Source organism: Aotus nancymaae, unplaced genomic scaffold (genome assembly GCF_030222135.1).
Source record: "Aotus nancymaae isolate 86718 unplaced genomic scaffold, 86718_ANA_hifiasm-v0.15.2.pri h1tg000028l, whole genome shotgun sequence".
NCBI classification, from domain to species: Eukaryota; Metazoa; Chordata; class Mammalia; order Primates; family Aotidae; genus Aotus; species Aotus nancymaae.
This window is the reverse complement of record NW_026988441.1, coordinates 33934389-33950330: the sequence shown is the minus strand read 5'-3', so window position 1 is coordinate 33950330 and position 15942 is coordinate 33934389. Positions and strand designations below refer to the sequence as shown.

Genomic DNA, 15942 nt, shown 5'->3' with positions numbered 1-15942 from the left:
CACAGCAGCAGATCAATAAACATGTGCTAAGCTAATTAATGGCACTCGGGAGGTTTTGCAGAGAAGGCGGCCACGGTCGGGCCCCACCCCGCCTCGCCAAACAGGCCCCGCCGCCGCAGGCCAGGGATCAAAGCGGTTCTCCCTTGGCCCGCGGGAAACCACTGCCCGGTCTTGGCCCAGCTAGCCCATCCTACGGTTCAGGACTCCTATTTTCGAGCCTCAGGGACCTCCCTTCCCCACGGACCCCACGGCCACCGGAGTCCCATCCCCCAATTGCCCCGCCACTGTCGTAGCCGCCACCGCAGTGACGCCCGCTGTGCGCATGCTCCGGGGCGTCAGGACGCGCGGCGTGCGGAGGGCAAAGCTACCCGTGCGCAGGCGCGGGGCTGTAGCGGCCCGAGTGGGGCGGTGCGTTGGGCGCGCGTGCTTCCTCCTGGACACGCCCACCTCTGGCAGCCTAGGGGCGGGAGCGCACGCGCGAAGGGAGCGGAAGGGCGGACTGGCGCGCGCACGAGGCCGAGCGGGCGGCGGAAGTTGAAGAGGCCGTCCGCGGTGTTTGGGGGGAGGGGAGACAGCGAGCGCGCGCGCAGCGGGGGCGTGTGTGTGTGTGTGTGTGTGTGTGTGTGTGTGAGTGAGTGAGAGAAGGGGGGGCGGTGGCCTAGGCAGGCGGGTGCGCGCGTGAGGCTTCCCCTCGCCTGGCGGCGGCGGCGGCGGCTTCTTTGTTTCGTGAGGAGAGGAGAGACGCTCACTCTGACCCCGGCCCCGCGTAGAGGGGCAGGGGCGGCGCCGGGAAGGCGACGGCGCCGGCCGCTCCCGGTAAGGAACGCGGGCCGCGGGGGCAGCACGGCGCGGGGCTGGGGAGGGCGGTTTGAATGGAGCCGGGGCGCTGAGGGGGGAGGGGGCCACCGGCGCGCCCTGTGCGGGGCCGGGGTACGGCGGCGCCTGAGGGTCAAGAAGCCCGGCCGGCAGCCGCGCGGGTGGGGAAGGCTACAGCGTCGCGAGGCCGCGGCAGAGACGGTCCCACGGAGCGGCGGGGCTGGTTGGGGGACCCGGGCCGCGTGGAGGCCGCGCGATCCCCTCCGCGCGCGCTCTCGCCGGGGTCGCGGGACAAAGCTCTCCCCCCTCGCCCGGCACCCCCACAGTCGCCCTCCCAATTTCAGCGCTTGCAACAATAGGCAGGCGTTGGGGCTTTTCTGGCTGCGTGGTGACGGGTCAGACCCGAATGTTGCCTTTTTGGCGAAGCTGCGATTGGGGCTCAGTAGCCAAACCTCCAGATATGTCCGGGGTCGACCGGACACGGGCATTAGCGGCCCCCTTGGGCTAGCCGACCTCAAATTGTCTTAAAAACGCGTCATTCCAGATTTTCAAGGAAAGGTAAAGGACTCCTCCAATCCCTTGGAATTAGCGACTTCAGAATGTTTGCCCGAATTGGGGTTGGGGAAGTTTGGGGATGGGGTCGGCTGCAAGTAGGGGACCAGTTTGCTGTATAAAAGCAGTGCTTTGCTTTTGCATCCTTTTTCCTCCTTCCCAATTGGTTTTTCAGGTGAAGGCTTTTTTTTTTTTTTTTTTTTTTTCCAACGTGGACCTTTTAGGCGAGTGTTTTGTCCCTATTTTGAAGACACCAGTCTTGATTTTTTTTTCTTTTGGTCAGTGACTACTTGGGGAAAGTGCAAAGTGAGTAAGTGGAAAAGACACTTCGCAAGAATTTGAAATAAGTTTTCAGTTTGGATTGATAGGCTGCATTCAAGTTTGATTCCTGGTGCTGTCAGTCACTTAGCACACTGTCACTTTAGGGAAGTGGCTTAACCTCTCTGAACCTCTTAGTTTTCCTCCTTTATGAAAGGGGGTAATCTCACAAATGGAATTGGTGAACGCCTGTGAAATGGTTCCTGGCAAGTGGGAAGCAATATTGTTATTGTCTGATCCAGTGTCCCTCATTGTTCAGCAAATACTTGTTGAGGCCCTACTGAGTGTTGGATGGTCACGGATTGGCTCCTGGAGTCTCTGCAGTCTTGGAGGGGAGCAGGTGGTAAATGTGGGAACAGACCCTCCTGGCCTGTCATTTAATGCTTGTAACCTGCACTGTGAGAGGGATGCAGCAGACATGCAAGGGATGGCTGGTAGCTGGAGATCATGGGTGCTGCCTGGAAGAGACGGCCTCAAAATCAGGGAGGATATGTAGGATTTTTTTTTTTTTTGAGGTGGAGTCTCGTCTGTTGCCTAGGCTGGAGTGCAGTATCCTGATCTTGGCTCACTGCAGCCTCTGCCTTCTGCGTTCAAGCGATTCTCCTGCCTCAGCCTCCCAAGTAGCTGGGACTACAGGTGCCCACCACCGTGACTGGCTAATTTTTTTTATTTTGTATTTTTAGTAGAGATGGGGTTTCCCCGTTTTGGCCAGGCTGGTCTCACACTTCTGATCTCAGGCGATCCACCCATCTCCGCCTCCCAAAGTGCTGGGATTACATATGTGAGCCACCTCACCCGACCAGGATTGTGTTTTGACTTTCCCTGGCCACCTTGGACTAGCCATTGTTCCCCTCAGTTACGCTCACACATCACCTTGGTCCTTTCTCGTGTATCTGTCACCACCAGCACGGTGAGAGTTGGGACTGTGTCTACCTTGCTAGCCCCAGAGTGCCCTGGGCCTGACGCATAGTAGGTCTTTTTTTTTTTTTTTTTTTGAGACGGAGTTTCGCTCTTGCTACCCAGGCTGGAGTGCAATGGTGCGATCTCGGCTCACCGCAACCTCCGCCTCCTGGGTTCAGGCAATTCTCCTGCCTCAGCCTCCTGGGTAGCTGAGATTACAGGCAGGCGCCACCATGCCCAGCTAATTTTTTGTATTTTTAGTAGAGACGGGGTTTCACCATGTTGACCAGGATGGTCTCAATCTCTTGACCTCGTGATCCACCCACCTCAGCCTCCCAAAGTGCTGGAATTACAGGCGTGAGCCACCGTGCTCGGCGCATAGTAGGTCTTTAGTGAACATCTGTGGATTGAAGGAAAGAGTCCTGTGGAAGATCGCATGAGCATCTTTGTTCAAGGCCTGGTGCAGGATTGGGTGCAGTGGCTTTGGGCAATCCCAGCACTTGGGGAGGCTGAGGTAGGAGAATTGCTTGAGACCAGGAGTTTGAGACTAACCTGGGCAACGTAGAGAGACCTCATCTCTCCAAAAAATACAAAAATTAGCTTAGTGTGGTGGCATGCACTGGGGGTTCCAGCTACTTAGGAGGCAGGGGTGGGAGGATTGCTTGAGCCAAAGAGGTAGAGGCTGCAGTGAGCCATTCTCCGGCTCCTGCATTCCAGCCTGGGCACCAGAGTAAGACTGTCTTAAAAAGAAAAGAAAAGAAAAAGCTTGGTGCAGGACTGGGGATCGGTTATAAGGGATACACATTAGTTGTTTGTTTTCGAACTTTCCAAGTCATTGTTTTCCCAAACCTCAGTTGTCCTTCTCTCCCGTAAGGAGTGATTCTGTAATCTGACCTCCTGAATTCACACCTGGTTCTCTAAATCCTAGCTTAACCTCAAGCGAGATGCTTAGCACTAGGGCCCCCCAGTTGTGAAACAGGTAGGACGAGGATGCCTGAAACTTCACAGGCTTCTTGTGAGGGTTGAATGAGGTCACGTGGGAAGCTGCTAACACACTGGGCACCCGATGCATAGTGTGCACTCGATTTTTTTTTTTTTTGTGACGGAGTCTCAGTCTGTTGCCCAGGCTGGAGTACAGTGGCATGATCTTGGCTCACTACAACCTCCACCTCCCGGGGTTTAAGCAATTCTCCTGCCTCAGCCTCCTGAGTAGCTGGGACTACAGGCACGTGCCACCATGCCCAGCTGATTTTTTGTATTTTTGTTAGAGACGGGGTTTCGCTGTGTTAGCCAGGATGGTCTCAATCTCCTAACCTCATGATCTACCGGCCTCGGCCTTCCAGAGTGCTGGGATTACAGGCATGAGCCACTGCACCCGGCCTTTTTTTTTTCCTGTGAGCTGGAGTCTCCCTCTGTCCACCAGGCTGGAATGCAGTACCGCTGTGGTCCCAAGCTCCTTGAGGGCAGGAGGTCCAGGCTGCAGTGAGCCATGATTGAACCACTGCACTCCAGCCTGGGTGACAAAGCGAGACCCCATCTAAAAAATGAAAATTAATGCACGCATAGTTAGGAAAGTAATAAATGGTTTTCATGGGACACCTAAAATTATTTTGTGTTCAGCCCTTTAGGAGACATAAGTGTTGATTGTGTAGGCTTTTGGGAAGGGGAGGTGATGTCATCAGAATTGTGATAGAGGGCGGTGCAGTGATCTCCAAACTTTCTGTCAGTGAGGAGCACCCAAACATGTTTCTATTTATTTACAATTTATTTGCATACCTTTGCTTCTCCTTGGGGACCCTCAAAGCACCAGGAGATAACCTTAGATCAAATCCATGTCTTGGTTGTTTGTGGGAAGTAGGAGCATGGGAAGGACTAGGGTTTAGGGCAGATGTCTGGTGGAACTTTTTTTTTGAGATGGAGTCTCCCCTTGTTGCCCAGGCTGGAGTGCACTGGTGTGATCTCGGCTCACTGCAACCTCCGCCTCCTGAGTTCAAGTGATTCTCCTTACTTAGCCTCCTGAGTAGCTGGGATCACAGGCGTGTGCTACCACACCCAGCTAATTTTTGCATTTTTAGTAGAGATGGGGTTTCACCATGTTGAGCAGGCTGTTCTCAAACTCCTGACCTCAACCGATCCATCTGGCTCAGCCTCCCAAAGTGCTGGGTTTACAGGCGGGAGCCACCTCTACCGGCCTCTTTTTTTTTTTTTTGAGACGACGTCATTCCGTTGCCCAGGCTGGAGTGCCGCTCACTGCAACCTCCGCCTCCTGGGTTCAAATGATTCTCATGTCGCAGCCTCCCGAGTAGCTGGGACTACAGGTGCATGCCGCCACGCCCAGCTAATTTTTGTATTTTTAGTAGAGACGAGATTTCACCATGTTGGTCAGGCTGGTCTCGAACTCCTGGCCTCCTGTGACAGCCTCCCAAAGTGCTGGGATTATAGGCGTGAGCTACTGCACCCTGCCAGCTTGGTGGAACTTTCTATCAGTGAGGAAACAGGCCCAGGGTTCTTTTCTTTTCTTTCTTTTTTTTTTTTTTTAAGACGGGGTTTCACCATGTTGGTCAGGCTGGTTTTGAACTCCTGACCTCAGGTGATCCGCCCACCTTGGCCTCCAAAGTGCTTGGATTACAAGCGTGAGCCATCACGCCCGGCGAAGGGTTATTTTCTTTCTTCAAGGGCTCTTAAGTCAGCTTCCTGGGGTTGACTCCTGGGTTTGCCTTTTTGCATCCCTCAGTCATCAGGGCTGCCATGGCACAGAGGAACCCATTCATGGTTCCTATAGACAGAATACAATGTGAATGGCACCCCCTGGAGTTGTGCAAGAGATGACCCAGCTACTCTTCCCCTTTTATGTGGCGAACAAGCGTGCATTGAGTGCCTGCCATGTGGCAGATATTGCCGGGGAGCTGGGGATTCTGTGGGGAATGGGCAGACAAGAGTCCTGTTCTCAGTAACTCACATCCCACTCTTAATTTGCAAAGGGGACAGTGCTAGTATCCTTGTAGGATTGCTGCAAGTGCTCAACAACCAGGGACAAATGCGAAGTGCTCACAGTGGTGCCTGACACGTCGTGCTCCAAAGTTGTTAGCTATCCTCATTTATTAGGATTCCCGAAACGGCCTGGTGGGACAACACAGATAATAAGTTTTTTCCTCTTGTAATAAGTTCTGTGTGTTTCAAAGTGGTAGCAAAGGAATCAGCTCCTGCATTTTGTCCTTAATGGTCACACATTGCTTAACAATAGGGATACTTTCTGAGAAATGCGTTGCGAGATGATGTTGTGGTTGTGTGAAGATCATAGAGTGTGCTTACACACATCTAGATGTGGAGCCTAGTCCATGCATAGGCTTTGTGGGATAGCCTCTTGCTCCCAGGCTATAAACCTGTACAGCATGTCACTGTACCGACTGTAGGCCACTGTGACCTGATGGTGGGTATTTGTGTATCTAAGTATATCTAAACATAGAAAACGTATGGGAAAAATATAGTATATATATTTTTTGAGACAGAGTCTCATTCTGTCGCCCAGGCTGGAGTGCAGTAGTGCGATCTCAGCTCACTGTAACCTCTGTCACCAGGTTCAAGCAATTCTCCTGCCTCAGCCTCTGGTGCCTGCCACTGTACCTGGCTATTTTTTTTTTTTTTTTTTGTATTTTTAGTAGAGACAGGGTTTCACCATCTTGGCCAGGCTGGTCTTGAACTTCTGACCTCGTGATCCACCCGCCTCGGCCTCCCAAAGTGCTAGGATTACAGGCATGAGCCACTGCACCCGGCTGAAAAATAAAGTATTATGATCTTTAAAATTTTTTTCTAATTAGTCAATTCAAGGAGGAAGGTATAATATAATGGGACTGGCCGGGCGCTGTGGCTCACGCCTGTAATCCCAGCACTTTGGAAGGCCAAGGCGGGTGGATCACGAGGTCAAGAGATCGAGACCATCCTGGTCAACATGGTGAAACCCTGTCTCTACTAAAAATACAAAAAATTAGCTGGGCACCGTGGCGCGTGCCTGTAATCCTAGCTACTCAGGAGGCTGAGGCAGGAGAATTGCCTGAACCCAGGAGGCGGAGGTTGCGGTGAGCCGAAATCGTGCCATTGCACTCCAGCCTGGGCAACAAGAGCGAAACTCCGTCTCAAAAAAAAAACAACCGTGCTTTGAAATTTCACCATAAGGCATTGGAAAGGGGAGAGTGTGCTTAGTGGTGTGGGTTAATGGGTTTTTTAAAATATCAAATGTTCAGCCGAGTGCAGTGGCTCATGCCTGTAATCCCCACACTTTGTGAGGCTGAGCAGGGTGAATGACTTGATCCCAGGAGTCCAAGACCAGCTTGGGCAGCATGGCGAAGCCCCATTTCTACAAAAAATTAAAAAATTAGCCAGGTGTGATGTTGCACGCCTGTAGTCTCAGCTACTTGGGAGGTTGAGGTGATCAAACTCAGGAGGTGGAGGCTGCAGTAAGCTGTGATCACACCAGTGCACTCCAGCCTGGGTGACAGAACAAGACCCTATCTTTAAAAAGCGGGGAGAGTGGGAAGGACAACAACTGCTGGAATACTGGGGGAACGTTATGAGAGGGAACGAGTCAGAAGGGTCAGAATCAAGTCTGAGGCTGAATCGAGCTTCAGTTGCTGCCAGCCTCATAGGTGTCATCCTTAAGGAGACATACTGGGCTCATTAGTATGCCCAGTGATATCTTGATGAAAGTTTTTTGTTAACTGCTTCCTGAGGACATTAATTTTTCAGGAATTGATTAATTTTTATTAATTTATTCCTGAAAAATTCGTTGATTTTTCAGGAATTGACAGGCATATGAATTGTGGCCCCAACTCTTCTTCATATATCGAAAAGGGCCTGTATGGAAGTGCTAGGTGTAGCTGGGTTTGCTGGGAGATAGAACTTTACAGGACAGAGAGAAGGGATGCATCAATTTCGCTCCAATTCCCTCAGTGAAGGAGGCTTTCTTTAGAAAACAGGTAAATGTTAGCAGGGCGTAAACCAGCCCTGGCCCCTTTCAAATGTTTCTTAGGTCCCAGACTGGTTTCCATAGCTTTGCTTATTAAAGGAGTATAGGTTCATTTGTGATTGTAGACACTGGTCACTGGGAACCGTTTTGCGCTTTGTGCAGCCAGCTGTGAATGTAATAGAGGAGCACGGGCCCTGTTTTTAATAGTGGTCGATTTAAAAATGGTTCTTTGAGGTGGGTTTTTTTTCCACTTTTTCTTTTTTTTTTCTTTTTTTTTCCAAGACGGGGTTTCACCATATTGGTCAGGCTGGTCTCAAACTCCTAACCTCTGGTGATCCACCTGCCTCAGCCTCTCAAAGTGCTGGGGTTACAGGCGTGAGCCACCCCGCCCGGCCACTTTTTATTTTTTTAGAGATGGAGACTCGCTGTGTTGCCCAGGCTGGTCTTGAACTCCTGGACTCAAGTGATCCTCCGGTCTCCACTTCCTGACCAGCTGTAATTATAGGCATGATCCACTGTGCTAGCTCTTGGGGGATTTTTTTTTTTTTTTTTTTTGAGATGGAGTTTCACTCTTGTTACCCAGGCTAGAGTGCAATGGCGCTATCTCGGCTCACCGCAACCTCTGCCTCCTGGGTTCAGGCAATTCTCCTGCCTCAGCCTCCTGAGTAGCTAGGATTACAGGCACGTGCCACCATGCCCAGCTAATTTTTTGTATTTGTAGAGACAGGGTTTCACCATGGTGACCAGGATGGTCTCGATCTCTTGACCTCGTGATCCACCCGCCTTGGCCTCCCAAAGTGCTGGGATTACAGGCTTGAGCCACCGCGCCCGGCCTCTTGGGGGATTTTTAAGTTCTTTCTTTGAAGCTGGTAAGTCACGCCCCACTGGCTCAGGAAACAGGTGGCTGATGAGACGGTTGCTGCTCACCTGTTCCAGTGGGAGACTTAAGGGGGAGGATGTGCTGCATGCGACCCTGGCTTGTCCTGAAAGTCCCAGTAAAGGGGCACAGTGGATGTCTCACTGTGCCCAGGGAGCTGAAACTGGCCCTGTGATGATCAAATGTGATTGTGGACAACCCGGACTGGCTGGGCACCTGAAGGTCTTGCCTGCCTCCTGGAGGCATCTCCTGGGTGGTCCCGTCCCGCCTGTGGGAGTGGCTCTGCTTGCCCTTCCTCTTGGCTCTGCCCTTCCGCGACCTTCAAGGTTTTCATCCTATTCCTTTTGATCCTCAGCCTGAATCACTTACTCAGGCCCTGGAGTCAGAGACTTGAGGCAGGACTCTATTCTGCATGACTTAACCTCTCTGAAATCAGAATTCCATTTTCCTCCCAGAATCTCCCTGGCCTCCCCGCAAACCCCAGGTGCCAGGGGCTGAAACGCAGCCCTGCTTGCTCTAGGGCTTGGTCAGCCTTGAGGAAGGTGGCCTTTTTATGTTTATTAAAAATTTTTGTTTTATGTTTTGCTTTCTTAGAGATGGAAGTCTTGCTATCTCCCAGGCTGGTCTTGAACCTCTTGGCTCAAGTAATCTGCCTACTTTAGCCTCCAAGAGTACTGGGATTATGGGCGTGAACCACTGTGCCTGGCCCCCTTTTTGTATTTCTTTCTTTTTTTTTTTTTTTTTTGAGACGGAGTTTCACTCTTGTTACCCAGGCTGGAGCACAGTGGCGCAATCTTGCCTCACTACAACCTCCGCCTCCTGGGTTCAAGCGATTCTTCTGCCTCTGCTCCCAAGTAGCTGGGATTACAGGCATTCGCCACTGCGCCTGGCCAACTTTGTATTTTTAGTAGAGACGGAGTTTTTCCGTTTGGTCAGGCTGGTCTTGATCTCCCGACCTCAGGTGATCCACCTGCATCGGCCTCCCAAAGTGCTGGGATTACAGGCGTGAGCCACAGCACCCAGTCTCCTTTTTATATTCTAAAAGCATGTCCCAGCCAAGACCCTGCTGGTCACCTTGATCATCCTTGACGCTTCTCTTGCCCTCACCTGGACATCCATTTCATCAGCACGTCCAGAGAAATTAGAGTCATTATCAGACCATGCACACCCATGCCTGGAACCTTCCAGCAGTTCCCCACTGTACCGGATACTCCTAGAGCCCCTTCACTGTGGCCCTCAAGGCCTGTGACTTCTCCCGTAAACCCCACCTGCGGCAGCATCCACTTACCCTCTGAGGTATGATATGGAGTATATTTGGTCTTTGTGCCACGTGTTGTAGGAGTCATAGGTGTATCTTTTTTTTTTTTGAGATGGAGTCTCATAGCCCAGGGTGGAGTGCAGTGGTGAGATCTTGGCTCACTGCAACCTCTGCCTCCCGGGTCCTCGTTCAAGCAGTTCTCCTACTTCGGCCTCCCAAGTAACTGGGATTACAGGCACGAGCCACCACACCCACCTAATTTTTGTATTTTTTGGTAAAGACGGGGTTTCACCATGTTGGCCAGCCTGGTCTTGAATGCCTGACCTCGTGATCTGACCACCTCAGCCTCCCAAAGTGCTGGGATTACAGGTGTGAGCCACTGCACTGGGCCTTTTTTTTTTTTTTTTTTTTAATTTGAGATGGAGTTTCGCTCTTGTTGCCCAGGCTGGAGTGCAGTGGCACGATCTCGGCTCATCACAACCTCCGCCTCCCAGGTTCAAGCAATTCCCCTGCCTCAGCCTCCTGAATAGCTGGGATTACAGGCATGCACCACTATGCCCAGCTAATTTTGTATTTTTAGTAGAGATGGGGTTTCTCCGTGTTAGTCAGGCTGGTTTCAAACTCCCAACCTCAGGTGATCTGCCAACCTCGGCCTCCCAAAGTACTGGGATTACAGGCATGAGCCACCACACCCAGCTTTTTTTGTTTTAAACACTCATTCTTGCTCTTGTCTGCTAGACTGGAGTGCAGTGGCTTGATCACTGCTTCCCAGGCTGAAGCAATTCTCCTGCCTCAGCCTCCTGAATAGCTGGGATTACAGGCACCTGCCACCATGCCTGGCTAATTTTTGTATTTTTAGTAGAGGGGGTTGGCCATGCTGGTCTCAAACTCCTGACCTCAGGTGATCCACCTGCCTCAGCCTCCCAAAGTGCTGGGATTATGGGCCTGAGCCCCCATGCCTGGCCCGATAGGTGTATCTTTTAAAATTCATAATGTGCCCCTTTCGATCACAGATGAGTTCTATGCTTGTGAGGTGATTTAGAGTGGGGCCCCTAGATAGCCCAGGATGGGGCTGGTCACCAGAACGACCAAGTGTTTAGAGGGTGGTGTATGCAGAAGGGGCATTGAAGCTCTGTGCACTGCCTTCTGCCCCAGTACCCTGCCCTCTGCATCTCTTCCATCTGGTAGACCCCGAGTCGTATCCCTTATAATAAGCCATTAATGGGAAGTGAAGTGCCTGCCTTAGTTCTGTGAGCTGCTTTAGCAAGTCAGTCAAACTGAAGAGGGGGTTGTGGGAATTCCTGATTCATAGCTGGCTGGGCAGAAGTACTGGAGGCTGGGATGTGCACATGGCATTTGCAGTGGGAGCAGTCTTGTGAGAGAGCTCTTCTTTTTCCTTTAGAGACAGAGTCTCACTCTCTCACCCAGGCTGGGAGTGCAGTGGTGCAGTCATAGCTCACTGAACCCTCCAGCTCCTGGACTCATGCCATCCTCCCGAGTAGCTGGGATTACAGGTGCGCACCACTGCAAGGCTTAGCTAATTTTTACATTTTTTGTAGAGACGGGTGCTGTGCTTCCGAGGCTGCTTTCAAACTCTTGACTTCAGGCAGTACTCCCACCTTGGCCTCCCCTAAAGTGCTATGGTTACAGATGTGAGCCCACTGAGCCTGGCCGATAACGTTCTTAACTTGTGGGAGATAGAGTCTGAATTGGGTTAAATTGTAGGACACCCAGCTGGTGTTTGGAGACTTCGAGAATTGCTTGGGAAAGACCCGTGCATCTGGTCACAGAAGTGCCCTCTGTTATGAGAGTATAGTAGAAGAAAACTGGTTTTATCTGAGTTGGTGTCAAAAGTGCTGTGTGAGAGTGTAGAGAAACGGAGTGTGTTTTCCCACCCTCCCTGCTCTAGTCACACTGGCTGACTTGGTGTGCCTTGGAATATGCCAAGCCCAGTCCCACCCCAGGGCCTTTGCCCTTGCTGTTCCTCTGTGGTAAGCAACCACATGGTGCCCATGTCACTGCAGATCTCTGTTCAGATGTCTCCATCGCTGAGATGGTCCCAGGCCACCGTTGAAAGATGCCTCTCATCTGTTAACCCTGTGAACTCTGCTTGATTCGTTTTATAGCACTTCCACCTTCTACGTGACATTCTGTCTTTTTTAAAAGAGAGTCTTGCTCTGTCACCCAGTGGTGAGTGCAGTGGTGCAATCATAGCTTATGGCAGCCTTGACCTCCTGGGCTCAAACGATCCTCCCACCTCAGCCTCCCAAGTAGCTGGGACTACAGCCGCATGCCAGCTAATTTTTGTAGTTTTAGTAGAGACAGGGTTTTGCCATGTTGCCCAGACAGGCGTCGAATTCCTGGCCTCAAGTGATTCACCTGCTTCAACCTCCTAAAGTGCTGGGATTACAGACGTGAGCCACCGTGCCCACCCTGAATACTTTATTTTTTTGCGGGGGCCGGAGTTTTGCTCTTGTTGTTCAGGCTGGAGTCCAATGATGTGATCTTGGCTCACTGCAACTTCCGCCTCCTGGATTCAAGCGATTCTGCTGCCTCTCAGCCTCCTGAGTAGCTAGGATTATAGGCGCCCACCAGCATGCCTGGCTAATTTTTGTATTTTAGTAGAGATGGGGTTTCTTTTTTTTTTTTTGAGGTGGAATCTTGCTCTGTTGCCCAGGTTGGAGTGCAATGGCACAATCTCTGCTCACTACAACCTCTGCCTCCTGGGTTCAAGTGATTCTCCTGCTTCACCGTCCCAAGTAGCTGAGACTACAAGTGGGTGCCATCATGCTTGGCTAATATTTTGTATTTTCTTTTTTTCTCTTTCTTTTTTTTTTTTTGAGACGGAGTTTCGCTCTTGTTACCCAGGCTGGAGTGCAATGGCACGATCTTGGCTCACCGCAACCTCCACCTCCTGGGTTCAGGCAATTCTCCTGCCTCAGCCTCCTGAGTAGCTGGGATTACAGGCACGCACCACCATGCCCAGCTAATTTTTTGTATTTTTAGTAGAGACAAGGTTTCACCACGTTGACCAGGATGGTCTCGATCTCTTGACCTCGTGATCCACCCGCCTTGGCCTCCCAAAGTGCTGGAATTACAGGCGTGAGCCACCGCGCCTGGCATATTTTGTATTTTCAGTAAAGATGGGGTTTCACCAGGTTTGTCAGGCTGGTCTTGAACTCCTGAGCTCATAATCCGCCTGCCTTGGCCTCCCAAAGTGTTGGGATTACAGACATGAGCCACTGCGCTTGGCTGAGATGGGGTTTCCCCATGTTGGCCAGGCTGGTCTCTAATTCCTGACTTCAGGCGATCCACCTGCCTTGGCCTCCCAAAGTGCTAGGATTACAGGCATGAGCCACTGTGCCCGGCCCTGAATACTTGTTTATAACACTTCCACTTTCTGTGTGACATTGTATCGTAGTTGTTTCTGTCACTCTGCTGTCTGCTCTACCAGGAAGGAACTATGTTTTTCTCTGCCAGATGCTCGGCATTTGGAAACTCTTTGGTGAAGTCAGCGCTGTTAGTATTCGGGGGTAGTCATCAGTAAGTCCTAGCTGTGGCAGTGGGGAGGGCCTGTTGTGAGTGACACTGGGCAGGTATGGATTCTGCATCTCCCTGCCCACTCTTGGCCTTTGCATGCCCCTGTCATGGGGATCCTCTTGCCCTCTCCACACAGTGTCACTCATCATGATCAGAGTTGCGTTGCGTATCTAGCTGATAACACAGCAGACCTGGTGGTGACGCAGGACATCCATCCGGTAGGCCTTGGCCAGCCTAAAAGAAAGAGTGGGGCTACTGGTGTTCCAGAAGGAGCATGGATCAGGACGACTTGTGACACTTGATGCAGTTACTTGATGTGTGTTTCTGCTGGGTCACATTGTTACATGTAGTTGTGGTCAGAAGAGCTTGAAAAACATCCATCTAATGGATAGGATAGCATTTGCAAGCTTGCAGTGTAGACACCACACGTCCCCGAGGGGTTAGAGGGCACTCCCTTAAGGCAGAGAACTGTCCTGGATGCCTTTAGGTCATTTGGGTAGGTGCTTTTAAGTGGTTTTCAAGTGAATGAAAATAAAAAGGGGGAAATTTCAGCCAATAAAATGATACATAATTTCCATTGCTAAGAGTAATACTTTGTAACAATTTGTCACTTGTGCCTTATAGGTGGAACGGAGAAGACATTGTAACTTTTCACCATATTATGATTTGGTTTCTGAAATGTATTCCCTTTTAAATGTAGGGCAAGGCTTTGCTACTTAATTATATTCCAAGTAAAATGGCCACAGAGCAGTCAGCTTTGGAGAAGTGCAGTCGCTGTCAGGAGTAACGCATTTCTACCGGTTCTCTAAGACCACAGATATCCCACCGCATACGTAATTTTGGGGTTCACAGATGAGTGCCCTGCACCATCAAGTCAGATGGAGAAGGTTTTCTTATAGACCGTTGAGGAGAACATTTTGTTTTGTAGTTCACGCATAGTAAATGGGCTGGTTCTGCAGAAGCCATCCTGCCCGTTGCAACTGATCCACCGAGACCCCCACCATAGCCTGATTCTCATGTTATATCTGCTGCTGAAATGTGTCCATGAACAAATTTCCCCAAGCCCCCAAAAACAAAATAGCAGCTATCCTGGGGCCAAATGTAAATACAATGCTGGCTTCTCAGGCAAGATGGAAAAACACCACCATAATTCCAATAAACAGATTTTGAAGGGATCCCATCTCGGCTTAGCAACCTGCCCTGCCTGGGGCTGGTCGCCGCAGTGCTTTTGATTCATAAGACAAAAGCTAGGGGTGGCATGAAAGAAGAGACCAGACCTCTTCTCTTCAAGTAGTCTGGTTCCACATTTGAATGTCAACAGATGTTTCTATTTTAGTGATAATTTTGATGAAGTTGAAAGTAATGAGAATACGGTAGTCCTCACATCCTTTGATGTTTCTCTTTTTTTTCCACAGACACTTCCTGGGCATCTCTTGTGGGTATTTATTTCATGAGTATTTTTCTGATTTAGGCTTTTTTTTTCCTTACAAGTTTTTCTTTAAAAATCTGGATATAAAAAGTAATAGATGGCTATTGTAAAAAATAAATAAAAACAAAAAGCACCAGACATCTGTGATGTGGAAAGTGTAAGTTCCTCATCACATGCCATCAGAGAGAGCTACTGGGTGTGCTGACAGTGGTTTGGTGCATGTTTTCTTTGGGGTAACTTCTATGCATGGATTAACGTGCACATATATACGTGTGTGTGTATATATGTGTGTGTGTGTATATATATATATATATTTTTTGGGGGGACAGAGTCTTGTTCTATCGCCCATGCTGGAGAGCTGTGGTACGAGCTTGGCTCATTACAACCTCTGTCTCTTGGGTTCAAGTGATTCTCCTGCCTCCGCCTCCCAAACAGCTGTGGTTACCAGTGTACACCACAGTGCCCAGCTGATTTTTTTGTTTTTGTAGAGATGGGGTTTCACCATTTTGGCCAGGCTGCTCCCAAACTCCTGGACTCAGGTGATCCGCTTGCCTCAGCCTCTGAAAGTGCTGGGATTATAGCTGTGAACCACCACTTCCAGCCAACATGCATATGTTGTTATTCTTTCTTTTTTTTTTGAGACAGGGTCTCACTATGTCGCTCAGGTTGGAATGCAGTGGCATGATCTCAGGTCACTGCAACCTCTGCCTCATAGTTCAAGCAGTTCTTGTGTCTCAGCCTCCCAGTAGCTGGGACTATAGGCGTGCACCACTATGCCTGGCTAATTTTTGTATTTTTAGTAGACATGGGGTTTCACTACATTGGCCAAGCCAGTCTCGAACTCTTGGCCTCAAGTGATCTGCCTGCCTCAGCCTCCCAAAGTGCTGGGATTATAAGTAGTAGCCAGCACACCCAGTCTCAATTCTTTTTTAATGGTGCCAAGACTTCTGCAGCATGGATTGTGTGGGGGTTCTGATTGCTGGCTACTTGAGGAGCTTCTCAAGAGAAATTGAGGTAATATAGCCATGCCACTTCCAGACTCTTTGGGCCAGGGAACCAGAGACCTTATTTTCATCTCTTGTCCTCCTGGACGGGTTTGACTGTTTTAGCTTTAAACTTTTAGATTCTTGTGCCAGAGTAGTTTTACTTCCGGTCATTCCTTCTGGCTACCGCCCTGGATTCCCAGGCTCTGTTTTTCCCTTGTGGAGGCCCCGGCAGCGCCATATCCAAGGGCCGCACACATCTGGATTTGGCTCCCACACACATGTACTAACTATTCTTGCCCTTTC

At 50.4% G+C, this 15942-nt stretch overlaps 1 protein-coding gene across 3 annotated transcripts in view; it reads left to right on the top strand.

Annotated features, from left to right (window-relative positions):
* Positions 1-660: 660 nt before the first annotated feature.
* Positions 661-15942, top strand: part of SMARCA4 (SWI/SNF related, matrix associated, actin dependent regulator of chromatin, subfamily a, member 4) — a 92518-nt gene continuing 77236 nt past the window's right edge. The window contains exon 1 of one of the 3 annotated variants that reach the window (XM_012436084.2): positions 661-816. The gene's annotated coding sequence lies outside the window, so the exon portion shown is untranslated. The remainder of the gene's footprint in view (positions 817-15942) is intronic. The other 2 variants (XM_012436088.3, XM_012436091.2) reach the window with 2 other exon arrangements.